The 20,555-nt window shown below is 40.9% G+C and overlaps 1 long non-coding RNA gene across 9 annotated transcripts; it reads left to right on the forward strand.

Moving 5' to 3' along the window:
- Nucleotides 1-238: 238 nt before the first annotated feature.
- On the forward strand, nt 239-4,291 carry LOC131251039 (uncharacterized). 9 transcript variants are annotated; one of them, XR_009173562.1, is made up of 6 exons: nt 520-1,786; nt 2,325-2,375; nt 3,246-3,395; nt 3,538-3,583; nt 3,691-3,853; nt 3,946-4,263. It is a non-coding gene; the product is annotated as an uncharacterized LOC131251039 (long non-coding RNA). The 9 variants fall into 9 exon arrangements; XR_009173561.1 differs by lacking the exon at nt 520-1,786 and having other exon boundaries at nt 2,223-2,375; XR_009173558.1 differs by lacking the exons at nt 520-1,786; nt 2,325-2,375 and adding an exon at nt 2,461-3,156.
- Nucleotides 4,292-20,555: the final 16,264 nt, after the last annotated feature.

Here is a 20,555-nt window from a genome sequence, read left to right on the forward strand (position 1 = left end):
TCTTGGAATTAGTTTCCACAACAATGGATGATAGGCCCATTTCTTTGCAGAATTTCAGTCCGTCAGCTAGAGCGCGAGCTTCCGCTATCATGTTGGAGAGGATGCCATAATAGGAGTGGAAGGTAAAAATGAAATTGCCTTCATTATCTCTGCATATACCCCCTCCACCACTAGCCCCAGGATTCCCGCGTGAAGACCCATCGACGTTCAACTTCAGCCAAGGGGCAGAGGTCTTTCTTCTGTTCATATTTTGAGCATGCTCTTGATATGGCTGCAGCACTTCATCACCAATTAGGAGATATTGACGAGCCAAACGATGGCAATGCCTTAGTGAAGAAGAGAACTAATGTGTTACTTCTTGGTGATCGTCTTGGAGATCTAGGAATGTCTGATGGTTTGAACTATGAGAACCAAAGTGTTGTTGGATTCTTGTAAGCAAATCACTGCCTTTCTGTCTTTTGTAGTTATAAATTGTCAGTTTTCCTTTTTCCTATGAACCGTTACTTGTAGATAAATGGTCTTAGTTGAATTTGTTGGGGTTATGTTTCAAAAGCTTGTTCCATCAGCAGAATTCCAACCAAAATACCATATGCTACCCTAAAATCAGTTAGAATATTTCCTAGTTTTAGACGAAGTTGTTAATAACTAAACAAAAGAAGTCCTAGGAATTTTATGTCGATGGGAACAAAGCCTCAATTGCATGATCTCCCCCTGGCTTGGAAGAACTTGGCTCTGTCGAGTCTAATTTAATTTACTACTCCTAGAGTTCTGGGTTGATGTGCTGATGATCTTCAGTGGCGATCCGTGTGCATTCAGACCTTGGTCAACCTTTTCATTTCACCAGACATAATTTGTGCTGCAATTTTTTCATTAAAGTTAGGGGCCACCTGATGTAAGGTTCAGATTATTTGACCAATCTATACACGGACATTGATCTGGCCCTCCAAGTGTGCATGTGACACAGGCAAGTTTCTCCTTCATTTACACGATGATGAGTGCTGTTATGTAACTTGAATCCCATCCCTACTGCACGTGAAACACTTTCCACTCATTGTGACTGGAAGTATTGATCAGTTGGGCCATCATCTAGATGGGCCATAGGTAAAAACTATAGTCAACTGATAACTTCAGACCATCCATCCAGATGTAAGTTTTGCCCTGTCCAAATCGACCTATTAGTCAGCTTTGTATCAACGGTCCATCTTTATATCTGCTGTATGGATAACTACACAGTCGACCCCTTTGGTTGGTGGCCCTGATCACCACATGTTCAACTTGGAAACTTCGATTCTAACTGTTTATTTTGAAATGGGCAGCGACTGACAAATGGTTGGAATTGATGAATGATGGTAGCCCCAACTATAATATTTTCATCTACCCTTCCAAAAAAAAAAAAAAAGAAAGAAATTGCCCTTTTAATATTGGATTACAGGTAACTTAATGATGGTTTCTCTCTGATTCACCTGATTTCAACAACATTGTTGCATTAGAACTCGGTGCAGGAATAGGTATCCCTGAAAACTAGTATCAATTTGATTCCAATGAGATAATCGCTACTGTATTGCTAAATTCTAAAATGCAACTTCTTTGAATCTCAATTCTCAAATGGCATTAAATTAAGTGGTATGATTGAATTTTGTATCATTGTCTTTCATATTGGAATGCATGTGTGCCAATGCTTGGATGCATTCTTGACATGCATAGGGCAATCCATCCACCACACATCTGATCGATACTGATAGTGGTGGGAATTCTCCCATAGCTAATTGGAGGATCTTTAGCCCCGGTCAGTCTCTCTCTCTCTCTCTCTCTCTCTCTCTCTCTCTCTCTCTCTCTCTCTCTCTCTCTCTCTCTCTCTCTCACACACACACACACACACACACACACACACACACACACACACACACACAACATTTTCATTATTATTATATTGTAAATGGTTTGATATGACTTACATGGAATTTGTCGATAATGAAAATTGGACACTCCAAAAATCAAACCCATCCAACCATACTCATTGATAATAATGATAAAAGTTGAAAAAAGTGAAAGTTTTGGCATCTTCTGATTTCAACAAATAAATGTCCAACAATCAAAGACTAATCTGAATTTGGGACTGTGATTTAGCAACCATTTGTTTCATAATCTAGTTTAATTTGAGTTAGTACAAGCTTATCTTTTCCAGGGCATTGAATTACTTATCTCTACTTTAAGTATATTGTGGGAAGTTTCTCCTTTTTGGTATTCTAAAATTTTAAAACATCAACATTATCTATAGCTAAATGACTAGATCCTTGATGGCTCTTCTTCATATTCTTCTTCAGATGAGCTTTCAGACCCAAAGAAGTCTTGGCAAGCTGAGGAAGGGTTTCAGGGTACTCTTTTGACATCAGACATCTCTCTTTGTTTCCCTTTTTGTTTATGGTAGAAAGCAGGCTTGTAATCTAAAACTGTTTCGTTGATAAAAAGTTTTCTTTGATCTTATGTTAGGTATTTTAATTTGTTGTTGCAAGTCTAGTCAGCTAATTGAGACGGGTAGGAAGATATGTGTAAGTCTAGTCAGCTAACTGAGAGGGGTAGGAAGATATGTGTAAGTAGTTACTCTTACGAACTACCCTCAATTTGATGGGTACCATGCACCATATCATGTTACTTGTGCAATATTGAAGAGACTCCATACTACGAAAAGAATTTCCTTAACATCCATTTAGATGAAGATGTTTCAGCTCTGTTTTCTTGTCTACAGTTCTATATTTTTATGTTTTTTCCCTGTCATTTAGATGAATGAAAACATACAACTCTGTGTTCTTTGTGGTGGATGGTAAGTTCCCTCGCATCCCTAGTAATGTGTTTATGTGTCCAGTGTGTACGACATGAAAACCATCCAAAAGGTAGGCCCGTGATGACGATTGCCATGTGCAAAAATCGGACTGGTTGGATACTTAAGCGGGCACCCAGTATGAAAACAATGAATAATTCAAATCAGGCTTGCAGAATGTCTGGATCAATGTAGACATGTGGTCTGCCTGATGATTGGACCATCCTATTTCTCAACCAAACAATCTTCAGCTGGCATGCACCTTTGGGAAGGTTTGGGTTCTGTAGGCACTTGGACCTGTTGGCACGTGGGAGGATGGTAACTCATTGTCCATTGAGGTCTGGGACCATTCCTTATTTATACAGTTTCTATATCATATATTATTGGGATTTTCTGGATTCTGCTGAGTTTGATGCGTCTTATGTAGGATCTGCTCACAGTAAGGTACAGAATGACTACTTATTTGGTGTCTGACTCACATGTGACATTCGGGGATATTGGCAGTGGATCCTTTTCTTAGATACATTTTTTTGGCAATGCTTGTTATTCATTGGGCCGTTTATAATTGAGAGAGCTTGTAAGTACATGAGCAAACTCATTTCAAATCTATAATCACACCATTATGCTACAAGTTCCTTGCAAACAACAGAAAAAGATGAAAGCATCAAATATATATATTTTAGAGGGGATTATCTCAACTTGTGTTTTTTCCACTGCAGGTGATTATCATGCATATATTTTTGTTGGCAACCATTATCCACCAATGTACATATTTATATAACAGCCATCCTTTCATATGTCATTGATTTTATCTTGCCTTTTTCCTTGTGTTGTGAAGTTTCAGTCTCTAATAGGATTTCTTTTGATTGCAGGATTCACCTGTCTTCAATTACATCAATAATTTCTCCTATTAAAGCCAGATAAGTCTGTGCATATCACGAAAAGCTTCCCATCACTTAGTTTTGTTGCGTCCCTGCCAGCTGTGTTTTCCTCACCGCATGTCAGTTCCCATAAAGAATCTAGGTTCCTCATAAGGTAACAACTCATTGCTTCTTGCTTCTTTTTGAAAATGATGCTGTATCTCAATTTTGTAGTAAATTTTCTGAGATTCATTGCTTTCTTTCTAGGCATCACTTGTCACCCAAGTTTTCTTCTGATGACGGGGATGAAGGCAAGACTTCTTTGGGAGTTTCAGATGCGCTTCATCTCCCTAGTAGCTCAGCCGACACACAGGAAAGATGTGATATCAAGAGTTCTATGGAAGAATTCAACATTGAAGCGCTTGAAGCTAGCTAATAAACCACCTAGGATTTTGCAATAACATTTCACCTATATGTTGTTTGGATGGAATATTACCATGTTTGAGTGGGCCCTTTAAATGTTTTTTTTTTCAGATTTCTATTCCAAATAGAAACTAAAATTTCAATTTGGAATATTACCACATTTGAATGGGCCCTTTAAATGTTTTTTTTTTTTTTTTTTTTCAGATTTCTATTCCAAATAGAAACTAAAATTTTAGTTACCAAAACTGAGACTACAACTCCCGTGGTTAAAGGGTTTATCCTCAGTTGTTGAGAACCGAGGTTAAAAATAGATTTAGCTTCAATTGGAGGCAACTGAGGCTAAAAATTAAATTTAGTCTTGCTTTGAAACAATGGAGACTAAAATTTTAATTTAACCTCATTTCGTGATTTAGCCTCATTTTGAGAAAACTGAAGCTAAAAAGATTCTTTTACCCTCACCTGAAGAATCGAGGCTATAAAAGTCATTTTAGCCTCGGTTGCTAAAATTGAGGCTAAAGCCTTTAGCCATGGGGGTTTCAACCTCGGTTTGGATAAGTGAGGCAAAACTGAGGCTAAAGGCTTTAGCCTTAGTTTTTAACCTTTTTAGCCACAGTTTTGAACTAAGGCTAAAGCCCCTTTTTCTTATAGTGCGTATAAGTCCAAGATAGCCCACCTAAAGAGGGCTATCCACTTAATATTTTGCATGGTTCGATCCACACGACTACAAATCATATTATCGAATACATAAATATAATCATGAAACAACTTAATACCACAATAAAGTGTATCAACTGAACATATATACAAATCAGTGTAATTCAATGTATATCAATACAATCCAATGTATATCAACATCATTTATCAATTTACATACAAGACTTCTAATAGTAAGAGTTTCATCTCATTAAAGCATTTCATAAAACATGTTGGCTACCATCAATAAGTAATATTATGATTATAAAAATAAAGTAATTCAAACATGAATAGCATATGTTATCTTATAATAAACTAAAAATCATTATCTAACACTATCAAGGGTTGATAAAATAAAATCTAGAAGAATAGTCCATACCTTATGACGATTCATCTAATTCATGGTGCTCCTAAGGTTAGGGTTTTAGAGAAAATTGTTGAAAGACCTAAACAAGCATATAAGTTCATGAGATTATGGGCAAACAACTATTGAAACCCTAAATTACAAGTAAGATTTAACACTTACTTCCAAATATTGCCAAGAAAGCTCCGGCGATGGCTCCGATTACAATGAGGTGGCTAGAGAGGAGATAAAAGCATGGAGATGCACCAACACTCACTCTTCTAAGCTTTCACTCTTCTCCTTTCTCCCTTTTCTCTTTTTTCTCACTCCATTTTTCGCCTGTTCTAAGGTAAAATTGGATGAAGTAAGAGCTATGACTGCTCTTCGAATTTATGTAAAACTTCTCATGTTTGGATGATCTTAGGCCCATTCTAGAATACATGTAGCTAGAATTTTCCACCAAGCTTGTAATGCTTCTTATGGTTTCCTGTGTGAGAGTTTAGAGTGGGATTCAGCATGGAAGGATTTTGGAATGTGAGCAAATATTGATGTATTTTGATTTCACATGTATTTTTTCTAGGTAATGATAATCTCTGTATCTCCCTCCCCCCCCCCCCCCCCAAAAAAAAAAGAAGGGGGATGCCCCTAAAAACCCTATTTATAGTACTCGACTTGGTCTAAATGACCCTAAGTGTTAGGTTTTTACTATACTAGTCCTAGAGGAGTGTGTTTCTAACTTTTAGGATCCACTATAGGGTACAGGGGTCGATATATAGAGTAGGATAGTTGGCCCTAATGATGATCTGTGTATGCATACGATCGGCCCACCATTTGGATGTATCGATCAATAGGTATGATCATAAATTAGTTCGATGGTCATCGATGGTCGATCGAGGCCGCAGCTATACAGATATGTTAAGGGTCTTAACGCAGGTTTTTGCCCTAAATTTGCTTACGATCTAACGGTCCAAAAGCCACAACTTTGGCTAAGACCGGATACAGACAACTAACTTAAGTTCTTGATTAATTTCAAGAATATTCATACATCTCATATACTAGCCTTATGAGTACAAGTTGAGTGATTCGAGATATTATCTCTGCTCGATGTCTCCCAATGGACGTCAAGCTTGCTAAGACAAACGTGTTTCTATAGTCTCGAGTTTAGTGGCCCACTAACGAATGGTGTAGAGCTTGTTCAGATAATCAAGTCATTTTTAAAATGAATTTGGTAACGATATTTCTTATGTGCGATTATTAGGGTGTTGATAAGCTAAGCTCATAGTATGGCCTATTTGCAATTAGTTAAGACGTCAATTTGATCCTAATCGTTTTAAACCATTGGTTCTTAAGCTAAAAGAGTAATTGGGTTAGTTTTGTTTGTTAATTAAGATCTGACCATGTCTTGGGTTTAGATGGGTCTTTATTTGGTTACAGCTATCTTGATTAGTTAGCGATAGGTTAGCTAGATTTGAGCCCTAGATGAACAAATCATGAGGCTAGACTCAAGGTTTAAGTGATTGAGTGGATTTGTTGACTTCTTTTGATCGAATAATCGGATTTGTATAGTACTTTACTAGTACCACTCATATATCGAGCATTAAGGGTCATTAAGTAACAAGGTAAGCTAATCATAACGAAAAATTTTCAGGATGATAGAAATCCAAAATAGTGAAAATATGGGACGTTACAGCCTCACCTAATCCGCTCTGTTATTTTACTAAGCACAATCACATTATCCATCATGTCAAGTGAGCAAGATCCAAGCTGTCCATCAACAACCTACAAATAATTTACCGCATAGGGAGAGATTGAGAGCCAAGCAAAGTTGGACAAGACTTCGTATTAAAAGTACATGTATAGCATTAAGATCATAAGCCTAAATATTATTAAATATCGAGTTGCATTCAATGGTGAAACACATCAAAACTATATAATTGGGAGGCTTATTGCTTGGTGACCTGTCTCTATGAAGCCATAATGGTATATGTGTTTTATCTAAGCATTTTCTGAATCATTTTAAGGCACATGTCGGAAGAGAGAGAGAGAGAGAGAGAGAGAGAGAGAGAGATAAACCCAATTCCTATCATCATGGACGGGCTCACACAAAGAAAGTGGGACGCCAGCACTATGGTGCACTCAGGCATGGTTTGAGCAATGTTCGACATTCACCATGCCATTCCTCCCAAAGGACCCCATGCAGAGGGTTGGCGCCCTGTTCGCAATAAACGCTCAAAGACAGAAGGGCTATGGTTTTGTCCGTTTCAAGAAGAAGGAAGAAGCCCTATCAGCAAAAGAAATGCTTCACGACCAATTTCTCTCTAGATGGCGTATGGTAGTGAACGATGTCATCCAGTGTATGGGCCCCTCCTCTTCCCCACCCCTCATTCCGAAAGCTGGTTTGAATCCCAACCCCCCAACTCAGGTTAAAAGGTCCATCCAATGGCCGCAGTAGTCCATTCACGAAGAGCGGATGAAAGCCCCAACCAAAATGCATTTCGACCTTGTCGTAGTTCTCAATCATTTCGTGGCACTGGGAATTGCTGAATCATTTGCTGAAGTGCTTAAGCCTCCCCAGCTCCCCAAGCTAACTGAATCCATTGTAGTGCCCAAATGGATTTTCGATAAAGGGAGGGCCACACTCTCTTATGCCCTAATTGGAGAAGTATCGGGGTTGGACGATGCAACTGAAGCCCTATATGACGACATTCGATCCTCTCCATTCAACAACACTTGCCTGGAGATTTTCCACTTGTTATCTACTGGGTACCTATTCAATTTTGAATCCAGAGAGAGTCTCATTGCCTTCTCTAAGGATAGACTCCTTCAAAGCAAAATCGCTTTGAAGAATACAAGATCCTAGGGACCGTCTTCTCTGGTTCCAAGGAGGGGTTCTTAGATTCGAATCGAAGGGATTCCCATTCACGCCTGGAGTGAGAACACTATAGGCCAAATAGCTGAACAGATGGGGTCCGTTCTTGAGCTTGATAGGTGTTCGATAGAAGGCCCAAACCACTGGTTCGCCAGGGCTAGGATCATTCCTCACCCGAATGATCCACAGTTCAAGAAAACGACCCTTCTGGTAGACAGCAAACCTCATCAAATCTTTGTTTCAGTTGAAATGTGTGGCCAATCTATGGGAGGGCAACAGAACTCACAAGCTCACACCACCAAGCCCCAGGAATCTACCAAACAATGGGTTGCCAAGGCTTTTACCAATTAGCAAAACATTCCGATTGCTACATCCGACTATCAAACTAGAGAAGGGAAATGAATTTTGAGGGAGCACCCACCCAACCGAAGAGCCCCCTTCCAATGTCCCTCATTGACTCTCAGTCCCAGCCAATAGCCCCTGCACCCCAATTACCAGAGATTATAGAGAAACCTTATCAACTCCCCATCCTCATTCAATGGTCTACTCCCCTCCAAGATCACCAAACTCTGGACATGCCTATCCAACCTAACACTAGGTGCTCGCAATCCCCTCCCTCCAAGGAAGCTCTCGATCAACATAGGCATCAGCCGTGACAGCCTACTGTCCTTTCTCCAACTCCCCTGCTGCTACAACCTCATCCAACCAGCCCCCCCATCACTTTGAACCTGTCCAAAACCCCTTCCCAACTAATCTGTCCAGATCTGAATATAGCCCACCCCCTTAACTACCCATTAACTCAGCTACACACCCCTGTCCACTGGCCCCACCCAACCCCAAACGTAATGGAAGCGTGGGAGAAGTGGTTGTAAAGTATAAAAGGGCTCTTTAAGGAATCAAAGATGAAGCAAAACAGCCAGACATTGGACATTAGCAGATTATAGGCATCAGCAGCAGTCCCAAGGAGCTACCAAAATCTCACTTTCCCTCAAGAACATGACCCCTGAGTTGTGGTTTGGCTGAAGAACAGGCTATTTCCCAAGCTGAAGGTGAGGATCTGGGAGTCTCTCTGTCTTGGGAATGTGAAGCCCAGTAGAATCCGTTTACGCAAAACCACCCTCAGGTTAAGTCAACAAGTGAACTGGAATTGTGGGTGGACATCTAATGTGATTCGAACCCCAGAAATTCTTCATTATCAGGATTTAAAAGTAAGGCAGAGGAGCTTCTCCATGGTAAAAAAATAATAATAATAGGAAAAACAGCTAATAAACTCAAGCAGAAACTCAGTTTGATTAAAAGAAAGAGCCAAAGACTGAAGGGTAAGAAAAAGTGGGTTAAGAATAGAGGGTGGTTTACTGATGATTAGTATAATCTCCTGGAATGTGAGAAGGATAGGTAATGCCCCAACTTCCCCCTACCTGAAAAGTCTAGTCAGGAAACACAGGCTTAATATTCTTCTTCTTCAGGAGCCTATGATTAGAGATTTGAAGAAAGCGATTTTGGCTGCCAAGCTGGGTTTTGCTAATCAAACATCTGAGGACACAGTAGGCAACAAAATTTGGATTTTGACCACTGACTCCATCCATCTCCAGTTAGTGAGGACCTTCTCCTAATGCATCACCATCCGATTTTCCTTAGCAGCCTTTCCTCAACCCATCACCGTTTCTACTGTCTACGCCAACTACTCAAGAGACTTAAGAAAGTCCCTATGGGATGAGTTACGAGTTGTCCATGCATCCACCCAAGGTCCATGGCTGATAGATGGGGATTTCAACACCAACCTATCCCCTGATGATAGGCTTGGAGAGTTGCCCCAAATGACCGGGGCAATGAATGACTTTCAAAACATGGTCAATGATACTGGCATGATTGACTTGGGATATATAGGCTCTCAATTTACTTGGTGCAACAACCAAGCTGGGAGAAGTCATTGTTGGGTTCGGCTAGACAGATTATTCATCAACGCAGAGTGGCTCCAAGTTTATACTGCTTCTAAGGGAGAACATCTCACCAGATCTCACTCTAACCACTCTCCCCTGCTCCTCACATGTCATGCTATCCCTGCGACTTTCCCCTGCCCATTCAAGTTTCAGCGCATGTAGACTATCCACGAGGACTTCATCAAAACAGTTTCTGACTGTTGGAACAATGAAGTTACAGCCACTCCTATGTACAAATTCCACATTAAGTTGAAAATCCTCAAGACCAAGTTAAAGATTTGAAACAAAGAGGTCTTTGGAGATATCCATAAAAATGTCCAGGAGGCAAAAGAGGAGGTATCAAGGGTTGAGAATGAGCTCACTTCCATGTAGTCAGAATCCAATTAGTTGAAGGTTAACCTGGCCCATGCTAGGCTGAATAAAGCGCTACTGCAAGAGGAAATATACTGGAAACAAAAATCAAGGAATCAATGGCTCAAGGAAGGCGATAAGAACACAAGATTCTTTCATAACTCAGTCCTAATCAGACACAAAAAGCTAGCTATTTCCAAGATGAAGACAGACGCTGGAGACTTCACCGAAAGCATGGACGAAATTGGAGCACTAGCTGAAAACTATTTCAAGTCCATCTTCTCGTCTGAAGGAGTGTCACCAAACCAGCAAATTCTCAACTCCATTCCGAGTTTAGTTAGTGAACAAATGAACTCTTTTCTCCTAAGTCCCCTCACACATGTGGAGGTCAAGCTAGCGGTGGCGTCAATCCCGATTGATAGTGCATCTGGGCCTGATGGATTTGGCGGTGCTTTCTATTCTTCATGCTGGGATGTGATAGGCTCGGATCTATTTGAAGCAGCCAAGGAATTTCTCATGGGAGGCCCCATTCCTAGGGCCTTCCAATGCACTTAAATTTGCCTAATTCCAAAGAAGAACTCAAAGTACATCATAGACTACAAACCAATCAGTCTTTGTAATTGCATCATGAAAATCTTCTCTAAAATTATGGCATCCAAGCTATCTCTTGTCCTTCCTCCCCTTATCTCTCATGAGCATGGGGCTTTTGTCAATGGTAGGCTGATATCTGAAAATGTCTCAATAGCCCGTGAGATGATTCAAGAGATTGATCGTAGATTTTATAGGGGTAATTTCATCATCAAATTGGATATGTAGAAGGCATACGATCGTTTAGAATGGGACTTCATTTCTCTAGTCCTACGAAAATTCAGCTTCAATCATTAATGGATTCTTCAAGTTGAGCGCTACTGGAAAATTGTCTGGTTCTCCATTCTAATCAATGGAAGGAGTTTTGGTTTCTTCCAAGCCAAAAGAGGGATCAGGCAAGGAGACCCCATTTCTCCTTCTATCTTCATCTTAGTTGCTGAGGTCCTAAGCAGGGACATCTCCATCTTATTTTCCTCTAGCATCTGCCAAAAGTTCAGCCTTCCCCAGCATCAATTGCTCACCTATTTTTTATTGATGATGCAATCATTTTTCTCAATGGCAGGCTATCCAATGTGCATAAAATGCAGGAGTTAATTCATCAGTATGAATCCTCTTCGGGTCAACGGGTGAACGCGACGAAGACGGTCTTCATTACTCCTAAGAAATTAACTCGTAGTGAAGCCCAATGTTTGTCAAGCATCACAGGTTACAACCAGACTTCCCTACTAATCACTTACTTAGGAGTTCCATTATCCAAAGGGAAGATTAAGAGCCCATTATTATAGCTGATCGTCCAGAAAATCACCAACAAAATTGAGGGTTGGCAAGCAAAGTTCCTCAATCAGGCTGCTAAACTGACACTCATTAAACACATTCTATCAAGCATCCATGTTCATCTTCTCTCAACCATCAACAGTCCAAAATCTGTTTGCAATACTCTGAATAGAGCTGTGGCTAATTTTTTCTGGGACAGTTTAGAAGAAGGCCTCAAAAGGCACTGGGTTAAATGGATGAAGATTTACTCCCCTATTCAAGAAGTAGGCCTAGGAATCGGGCTGTTTGAAGACGTCATGCAGGCCTTTAGAGTGAAGATGTGCTGGAACCTGTACGAGAGCAAATCCTTATGGGCTACTTTCTTCTCAGCCAAATACTTATGGAAGTTCATTTTTAAAAAAGAAGTAGCTTCTACTGTTTCTTCGTCAGTCTGGAAAAAGATCCTCTGGGCTCTCCCATTCACAATCCGCCACTCCAGATGGCTCATCGGTGAAGGTAAGATCAACTTCTGGGTTCAAAATTGGTTAGGTCACGGTCTCCTTTCCACTGCAATTGTGCAACCTATTCCTCCCCACCTTCTTTCTGCTATAGTCAGTGACTTCAGCCCACTCACTAATCGGTGGAGTCTCTCAAATATTCAAAGTTACATCTCCCCTGCAGCCATGCAGACTATTGCAGCTTCTCAAGTTGCCCTGTCCAACCGTGTGGATAAGCTTATATGGGATTTGAGATCATTAAGCAGATTCTCCCTGCAATCAGCTTAGAACGCCATGAGGGTGCACCGTCTGGAAGTCCCCTGGATCAAGTGGCTCTAGAACAAACTCCTTCCCCCAAAAATATCCATTTTCAGTTGGAAATTGGTTCACAATGCAGTCCTGATTGATATTACTGTGCAGTGATTTGGCATAAACATGGTGTCCCACTGCGATTGCTACAGGAATCTCATCCTTCAATCTGTCACTAATTCGCAGACTTCTTCTCAGCCGTCTCAGTCAGCCGGGCAGCACCAGGAAGTCTCTGCTGTACAAACAAGGACAACAGTTTCCATCTCAGTACCTCCTCCCAGTTCTCGTCCTGGAGCGCAGCAGCAAGGAGGCACGGAAGTACAATCAGGGGGAGCGATCAAGTCCCTTGATCATCTGTTCAGTTAGGGGAAAATTGCTGACAGTGTGTGGAAGCATTTCCATATCCTTTTTGGTATCCCATTCGTCCCCCACTAGCCAATTCTGCCCTACCTTAGATAATGGTTTTTAGTGGCTAGCCTCAAATCTAGAGCCTCCACACTAACGGGCCTCCTCCCCAGCTTTTTCCTATGGGAGATCTGGCTTAGTAAAAATTTATCCCGGTTAAAGGTCGCTCGATGTTGACGTCGTCCATCATTTTCAAAGTCACTAACTAGCTCAAAGAGGTAAGGGCATCTGTCATGGAAGAACACAAAACATCTATGGTTGCCATCTTCCTCAATCATTCCCTGAACATCAAGAGCCCTGCCCCTTCCCCTAAAGCTGCCCCCTTTTTGTAAGATGGTTCAAGCCCCCAGTGGGTTGGCTAAAACTAAACATAGACGGTTCGTCTACAAACAACCTAGGTGAAGGCGGGGGTGGAGGGGTCTACAGGGACCATTCTAGCAAATTGGTATTTTCCTTTTACAGGAATTATGGCATCATTTCTAACACAATGGCAGAAGCGCGGGCCATGAAAGATGGCGTCAACATTTGCTCCAACTTGGGATTGGTTAATGTCATAGTTGAATCAGACTCTAAAGTTGTCATCCAAGCAGCAAAAAATCCGCTTCCGACCTGCCCTTGGAAAATCTGGTACCTGATGGGCGAAATTCTCTCAAAAGGCACTCCCTGAATCTTCTTTTCGAGCACATCTTCTAGGAAGGTAATGCTGTGACAGATGCTTTAGCCAGACTGGCAAGTGGGGGATACCCAGATAGGACCTTTTGGAACCCTTCAGACCTTCCTAGGCACATCAGACGTACTCTTGTTATGGATAACTCTAGCCTTGGTTCCTTGAGAAGGCCTTAGTTCGGATTGTACATGGTTGTATCTATTAGCTAGAGGCTAGCTAGGATTTCCTTTTGCTCTTTTTCTGTTTCTTGTGGGGATACGATAGGAGTGGTCCGTAACTTTTTGTTTGGACCCTCCAAAAACCTTGTAAAGGTCTCAGTTCAATGAATTCAAGGGGCTCATGCCCCCTAAAAAAAAAGGTCGGAAAAAAAAAGAGGCAGATGGAAAGCTTTAGTAGATCACACCACTAAGAACAATGGAAAGAATGACACCCACCATTGAAACCTTCCTAAGGCCCACCATGATGTTCATTTGCTATCATGTTCATATGGTCACCTAGACTTGATGAAGCGAAAACACAAATATCTATTTGATATGAAACTTTTGTGCCCCAATAAGTTTCCAATAGTATGCGTTCAATCCTCTCTCTTTCATGTGGTGCGGTCCAGTTGAGTTTTGAATCTACCTCATAGTTAGGGCTCATGGCTTAAAATGTTTTTTTTAAGATTGATGGATGGCATGGATAAAACACATGTCTCGCATGCATCTTCAACTTATTCTCTTACTATATAAAGTAGCTAAAAACTACTCACTTTATTGCATGGCCGTGCAGACCTTCCTTTTGTTCCTTTTCTATTTATTTAGTCTGTCAGAACATTTCATCTTATCTTCTTTGAATATACTGCTCACAAGATCCGATTATTTTTTTGCAAGACACAATATCATCTAAGGATGAGAGAAAACCACCTATTAGGGCGGCTCGAGTACACTGGTCTTGTAGCTGCAGTCAGCTAATTATTTCAAAAAGTAATAATTACTCATTCTACAGTTTAATACGATGAGATGAGTTTGAGTCATCCAAACATGCCTTCATTGGAATAATGCTTTATTGTTCAAAGGTTTTCTAAGCATAGTCTCATCATCAATCATGTCAACTAAGAAAGAACCAAGCTGTCCATCAGTAGCATACACCTAATCTGATAAATCATCCACTGTATAGGGAGACTAACAACCAAGTGAAGTTGGACAAGGGGGCACTTTAAAACTACATGTGTGGCATTTCATAGGCCTAAATATCATTAAATACTAAGTTACATTAAATGTTATAACATATCAAAACTATATATATGGGAGGTATTGGTGGTGACCCAACTCTGTTGAGTCACATGGTGTATTTGTTTTATCGAAGCTATTGCCAGATCATTTTAGGGCATGAGCCAAAACATGAGGCAATCTAAAGCTCAGGTACAGTAACGATCCTGAATTTTAGTGTACTATTGATCTCTCCTCCCTCCCTCAATTAATTAGGGGGCAGGTGCTCGTAGATAAATCAGGCTTAGGATACGTTAGAGAAGCCTCCACTTCTCACACTGTATAGCATATGATAGGCGGTCCAGTGTTTTGTCATTGGCTTTCCACTGCCCGAATTTGGCTTTTTATAATCTTTGCCGAAAATGAAACGAAGTAATCTATTTCTTTTTAAAAAAAAAAAAATTAAAAAATAGTTAAATATTTTTATTTTTAATTAAGAAATAAAAATAAGTCAATAACTGAGTTCGTAGAGATACATTTGGTTGATGGAGAGGTTAAGGGATTGAATCTTGCCATCACGATTCTCGATTGCAGGTGAGGTTGGATGATCAATTCCCGGAGTAGTAATAATAATTTTTTTTGTTAAATACCACAAAGATTTCAAATTCTAGATAAAGGATGATACGCTTATCTTATCTTATCTAGAAAAGCCTTATTTAAAAATGGATATGGGAGATGCCTCTACGGAAGTAAAACAAAAGAGATAAAGAAAACCTAGAAAGAAAGAGAGGAGATTCTAGGAGGGTTTGATCAGGTAAGTTTCATTCCTTGAATCCTTTTATTTTATTTTTATGTTATTCATCTCTTCCCAATCTATGTAATGGATGGTGTGGATTATCCACATGACATCATATAGGTGCGTAAAAAAATTTTAAGAAATAGATGATTTGTAATTTCATATCTGAGTAATAGTATTCTAGGAATAGATTCAATTGCTTACATCTGACTGTGTTAAGATAGATCTAAATGGGACATTTGATCTTAAGTGCCAAAAGATACCTGTGCTTAAATTTCAGATCAATCTGATTAGTGGATGAGCTATTTTTATAAGATTTACCATAAAAATTGTTTATACCTTAGATTCTAAAATGGTGATCGGACATATTAGATCAGATCCCCACTATGTATACTCATTCTGGAATATATATAAAAATTGATCATGCTTATTATAAGTTAGGATCGTGACTATTATATTTTGAATCAGATTTTGAAAACATAAATGGCTTAGATTTAAGTAATATATTAACTTATTTTCAATATGAGATTTTATAATGTCAATGGATGGCTTAAATATGTCTTATATGATCAATGGATAATTTAAAGCAAGAAAAAACAAAAAGAAAAAAAAAAAAAGGAAACTTAAAAAGTTAAAATTTTGGATCATCTGAAAATTTTCAACAAGATTGGTTCAACCGATTGACAATACACAGAAATTTTCAGTTTTTCTAAACTTTGATATTTTAAATTTTGTGAGTTAAATTAGTGACAATCATTGATCATCTAAAGATAACAGGACGATCACAGCACTTGGTTGATCAAGTGGATCCCACATAATAAGATGACTAATTATAAGTATGCGATCTAAGAGAATTCAAAATCTAATGGTTGAATTCTCCATATGGTCTATCCCGAGTTGAGAATTTATTAATCAAATGTGAATATTGATCAAATAGGTTTAGATATATGCAAATAGGGAGCTAATTGAGCTATGTAATTAGGTAATTGCTAACCGATTGATCTTGAGGTAACATATCAAAATCCACATCACCGGATTTCATGTAGTGATCCCGACATGTTTTCTCTCCATTATGATTAAATTAGTCATCTGATTATTTCGCTGATTGTGATTCCTTGTGTTGAATGCTTTGTTTTGCTTGGAAGTGAAATGCCATATATTACAATATATGTGAAATTTGTTAACATGATGCATCAATAATTCTTATGCATTGCAAAACTGCACTAAATACCGGGGGGTACTTCTTGAATGACTTGTAGACACTTACAGTACCGGCTGGCCTAGGGGACCATTCATGGAGGTCCATAATATGTGGAAGCCTACTGAGATGGTGTAAGCCTACCTTAAAAGGGGGAGATGCGGGTTGATGGGATCTAACTCAAGCAAGTGGACTAATTAACCCACTTTTTTTTATTGAAAATAACGATTTCATTCCTCTAGGAAAATTACAAGCCTATTTTGGGCAGTAGATCTGCTTTTTTTTTTTTAATTTGTACTCATTGAGTTTTCATTTAAATGAATAGGGATTTACATTTATTTCAGGCGGGCATCACAAAAATGACGATTCCTCACCAATCATTTACCCCCTCCAAAGAAGATATACAGAACACCCAGCTGCATGAAAGGGACATGCAGGGACTAAAGCAAATGTATTCCAGCTACATTATCACTGACAGGACCATCGAAATGAGCAGCACATCGAGGTGGCATCCTGTAAGCAGGCCTGTGGAAACTAATACAAGGCCACCGCAACAGGGCAGAGCTTCCAAAACTGGGCCAAAAATACCAGGGGAAGAAGAAAATCGGCAATAAAAAAAATTCTAACTCCCAGTTCTATAGCAAGTAGAAGAGGCCTGCAGCTACCATGAACAAAACTGGACCGAGTACAGTGGGGACCACATCTAACCTGCTCCATTATCTCCAACAGACCGAATAGTGCCAAACTAGTAGCGAAAAACTAGCTCATGCCAAGCGGTCTGATGTCACCTGCAAGTTCACTACTCCACCACAGACATCAACTAGTTTCTATTGCCATTGAGAATTCTGATAGCCTCGAACCCCACCAAGTCCAGGAAAAGGAGACCCCTCACCAAAGTCGGGAGCTCTCTAAAATTCCTAAAGAAAGAGTTAGCTTGGGATTCACTACCCCGGTGAGCCATCTTATCAGCCGGACCATTGCCTTCCCTTGGAATGTACACAAAACGAACTTGGCCTTTAAGTTTCATTCTATGGATATCCAATATCCCCATTTCCAGCTCGGGGCGGCTTTACCATTTGAGAAATTTAGCACTAGCAGGGAGTCAGATTCCACCACCACATTGGATAGGCGCAAGGAGAAACAAAAGTATAGGCCATCGTGCACCGCCCTTAATTCAGCTCTGACATTGGAGCCAGCTCCATAACCTTTAGAGAATGCAAAAATAAATTCCCCCTTATCACTCCTACAAACACCCCCACTGCCTGAAAGTCTAAGGTTGCCCCTTGCTGAGCCTGGGGGAGGCCTGACCCATTTCACGATCCTAGACGCGAGTGGATATAGAGCAGAGAAATTAGACCCCTGGTCCGGTGAGTTGTCTACCAGACATGAGTGCCAACTGTTAATGCTTGTAATGACATGAAGAGTTGAGGCGTGTCTGCCGTCAAATCTAGCCCTACTTCGGGACTTCCAAATTTCCCATAGAATAAGGCAAGGCACGAACATGACTAAAGCAGTAACTTTCCCCTGTGATGAGACAGTTGACCACCATTGGTACATCCTGGCCACAATAGAAATGGCCCTTCCAATGAAAACATTATAGGATCGAGCATAATGTTCCCAGGTGGACGTAGCTAGCTCGCTATCGATAAAGAGGTGAAGGAGGGATTCGTTGCAAATGCCTGCTGCCAAGGTTCCCGAGCAATAGACACATTTGGAAGCCAGTTGAACCCCACAACCTTAAACCACATCATCCACCGGAACCGAATTCCACAAACATCGCCAAGCGAACAAGGAGATCTTAGGGGGGATCTTGGGATGCCACACCCATCTGGCCCAATCTTTGCGAGGACGGGTGGCCCTACTCACTTTCCAAGCAGAGCTTACTGAGAAATTGCCAGAAGGTGTGAAATGCCAGATGCATCTATCTAGATCATCCGAGAGGCAGAAACCAGCTTGAAAAATGAAATCCAGCGTCCTCTGAGGGAGGAATGTAAAGGCCGAGCTAGGGGGAAGTGGACCGCACGAGCCCAGGACCTGATTCACTTTGAGGGACTGCAGGGTAGGGGGAACTAATACTTTAGCAAGTTGCAATAGCGGACCCAATCCCGTCCAATTGTCGACCCAGAAATTACAATCACCTTTGCCCACCAACCATTGGGCCTCTTCTTCCATAATAGGCAACAGCTTAAGTATCTTCTTCCATATGGGCAAGGCAAAAACCGCTGGCCTTCTAGCACGTGTAGATGCAAGGTCCTGGTCATATTTGGCATTCATAAAACCACTCCACAGACTATCCTTAGCCTGATATTTGATTGCCCAACCCATCTTGAGCCTGAGAGCTGTCATGAATTCAACGAGATTTCTGATGCCCAGCCCACCCTCATCCAAGGGTTGAGTGATCATTTTCCACCTCCTCCAATGAAGTTTCCTCTTACCATCGGCCCATCCCCAAAGGAAATTGGCAAAACTACTTTCCAAGGCTGAAATAGTGTGATTCGGGATGTGAGTAGCCGCCATCGAGTGTATTGGAATGCTGCCGAGGACATGTCACACCAAAACTGTCCTACCTGCCTGAGAGAGAAAACGTGATTGCCACCCCTTCATCCGGCCCTCCACCTTAGCCAGCAAGGGAAGGAAAGTACCCCTATGAACCTTTCCAAAAGCCATAGGAACACCCAGGTATGTTACCGACGAAGCAACTTTGGTAATACCAAGGAGATTCTCGATAGCCCTGATCCTAGACGATTGTAGTTTATCCGAGCAAAAGAAAGCGCTTTTAAGAAGGTTGATTTTTTGACCCGAAACTGCTTGGAAATCGGCTAGGAAATTTTTCACCGAATGGAGCGAAGCCAGGCCCCCATTAAGGAAAAGTAGGGTGTCATCCGCATATAGTAAATGGGAGATAGGTGGGCAGCCCCTCCTGCATTTTAGTGGCTGATAAAGTCCCTGACGTACTAGGTTTTGAAGTCCTCTGCTAAGAACTTCAGTGGCCAAAATGAAGAGACTAGGAGAGAGTGGGTCGCCTTGCCTAATCCCTCTAGAAGATTTGAAGAAACCTGCAGCCTCTCCATTAATTAGCACTGAGAACCAGGCATTACCCCAACACCTCTCAACCATCTCCACCCAAGGGCGGGTGAACCCGAATTTTAGCAAGACCTGCTCCAAAAACAACCAATCGAGCTTGTCATAAGCTTTTTCCATGTCCAGTTTCACAACAATATTACCCCCACGGACTTTTCTATTCATCTCCCTGACCAACTCTTGAGCCAAGGCAATGCTTTCTGCCAGGGAGCGGCCTCGAATGAAAGCTCCTTGTTCTGGAGAAATGAGTGACGAGAGCACTTCACTTAGCCTAACCGCAATTATCTTGGCGAAGATTTTATATAAGTAGTTGCAGAGGCTAATAGGATGAAAATCAGCAAATTTCTTAGGGGCTACCGTTTTTGGCACAAGGCAGATTAGAGTAGCAGACATGGCCCTAGGGATGCTGCCTCCTTGGAACAGAAACGACGCTTCCCTAAACAAGTCTTAACCAATGACGTCCCAGCAGGCAGCAAAAAAACTGCCCGGGAAACCATCAGGGCCAGGGGTGCCATCTTTAGGAATTGAGAAAACAGCCTGCTTCACTTCCTGGAGAATTGGGGATAGAAGGAGGTGATGATTCACCTCAGAAGATACCATACATGGGATTACCTCCAGCAGGGCTGGGTTAGGCTACACATTATCCTCTTGAAAGATAGATTTAAAATAATCAATTGCCGATTCCTTGATTTCTACTACTCCTAATTTTTAGCCATTACCAAGCTCAATAGATCTAATAGCTGCTCTTCTTTGCCGCTCCGAAGCCAAAGCATG

The sequence above is a fragment of the Magnolia sinica genome, chromosome 7 (genome assembly GCF_029962835.1).
Source record: "Magnolia sinica isolate HGM2019 chromosome 7, MsV1, whole genome shotgun sequence".
In the NCBI taxonomy this organism is placed as follows: Eukaryota; Viridiplantae; Streptophyta; class Magnoliopsida; order Magnoliales; family Magnoliaceae; genus Magnolia; species Magnolia sinica.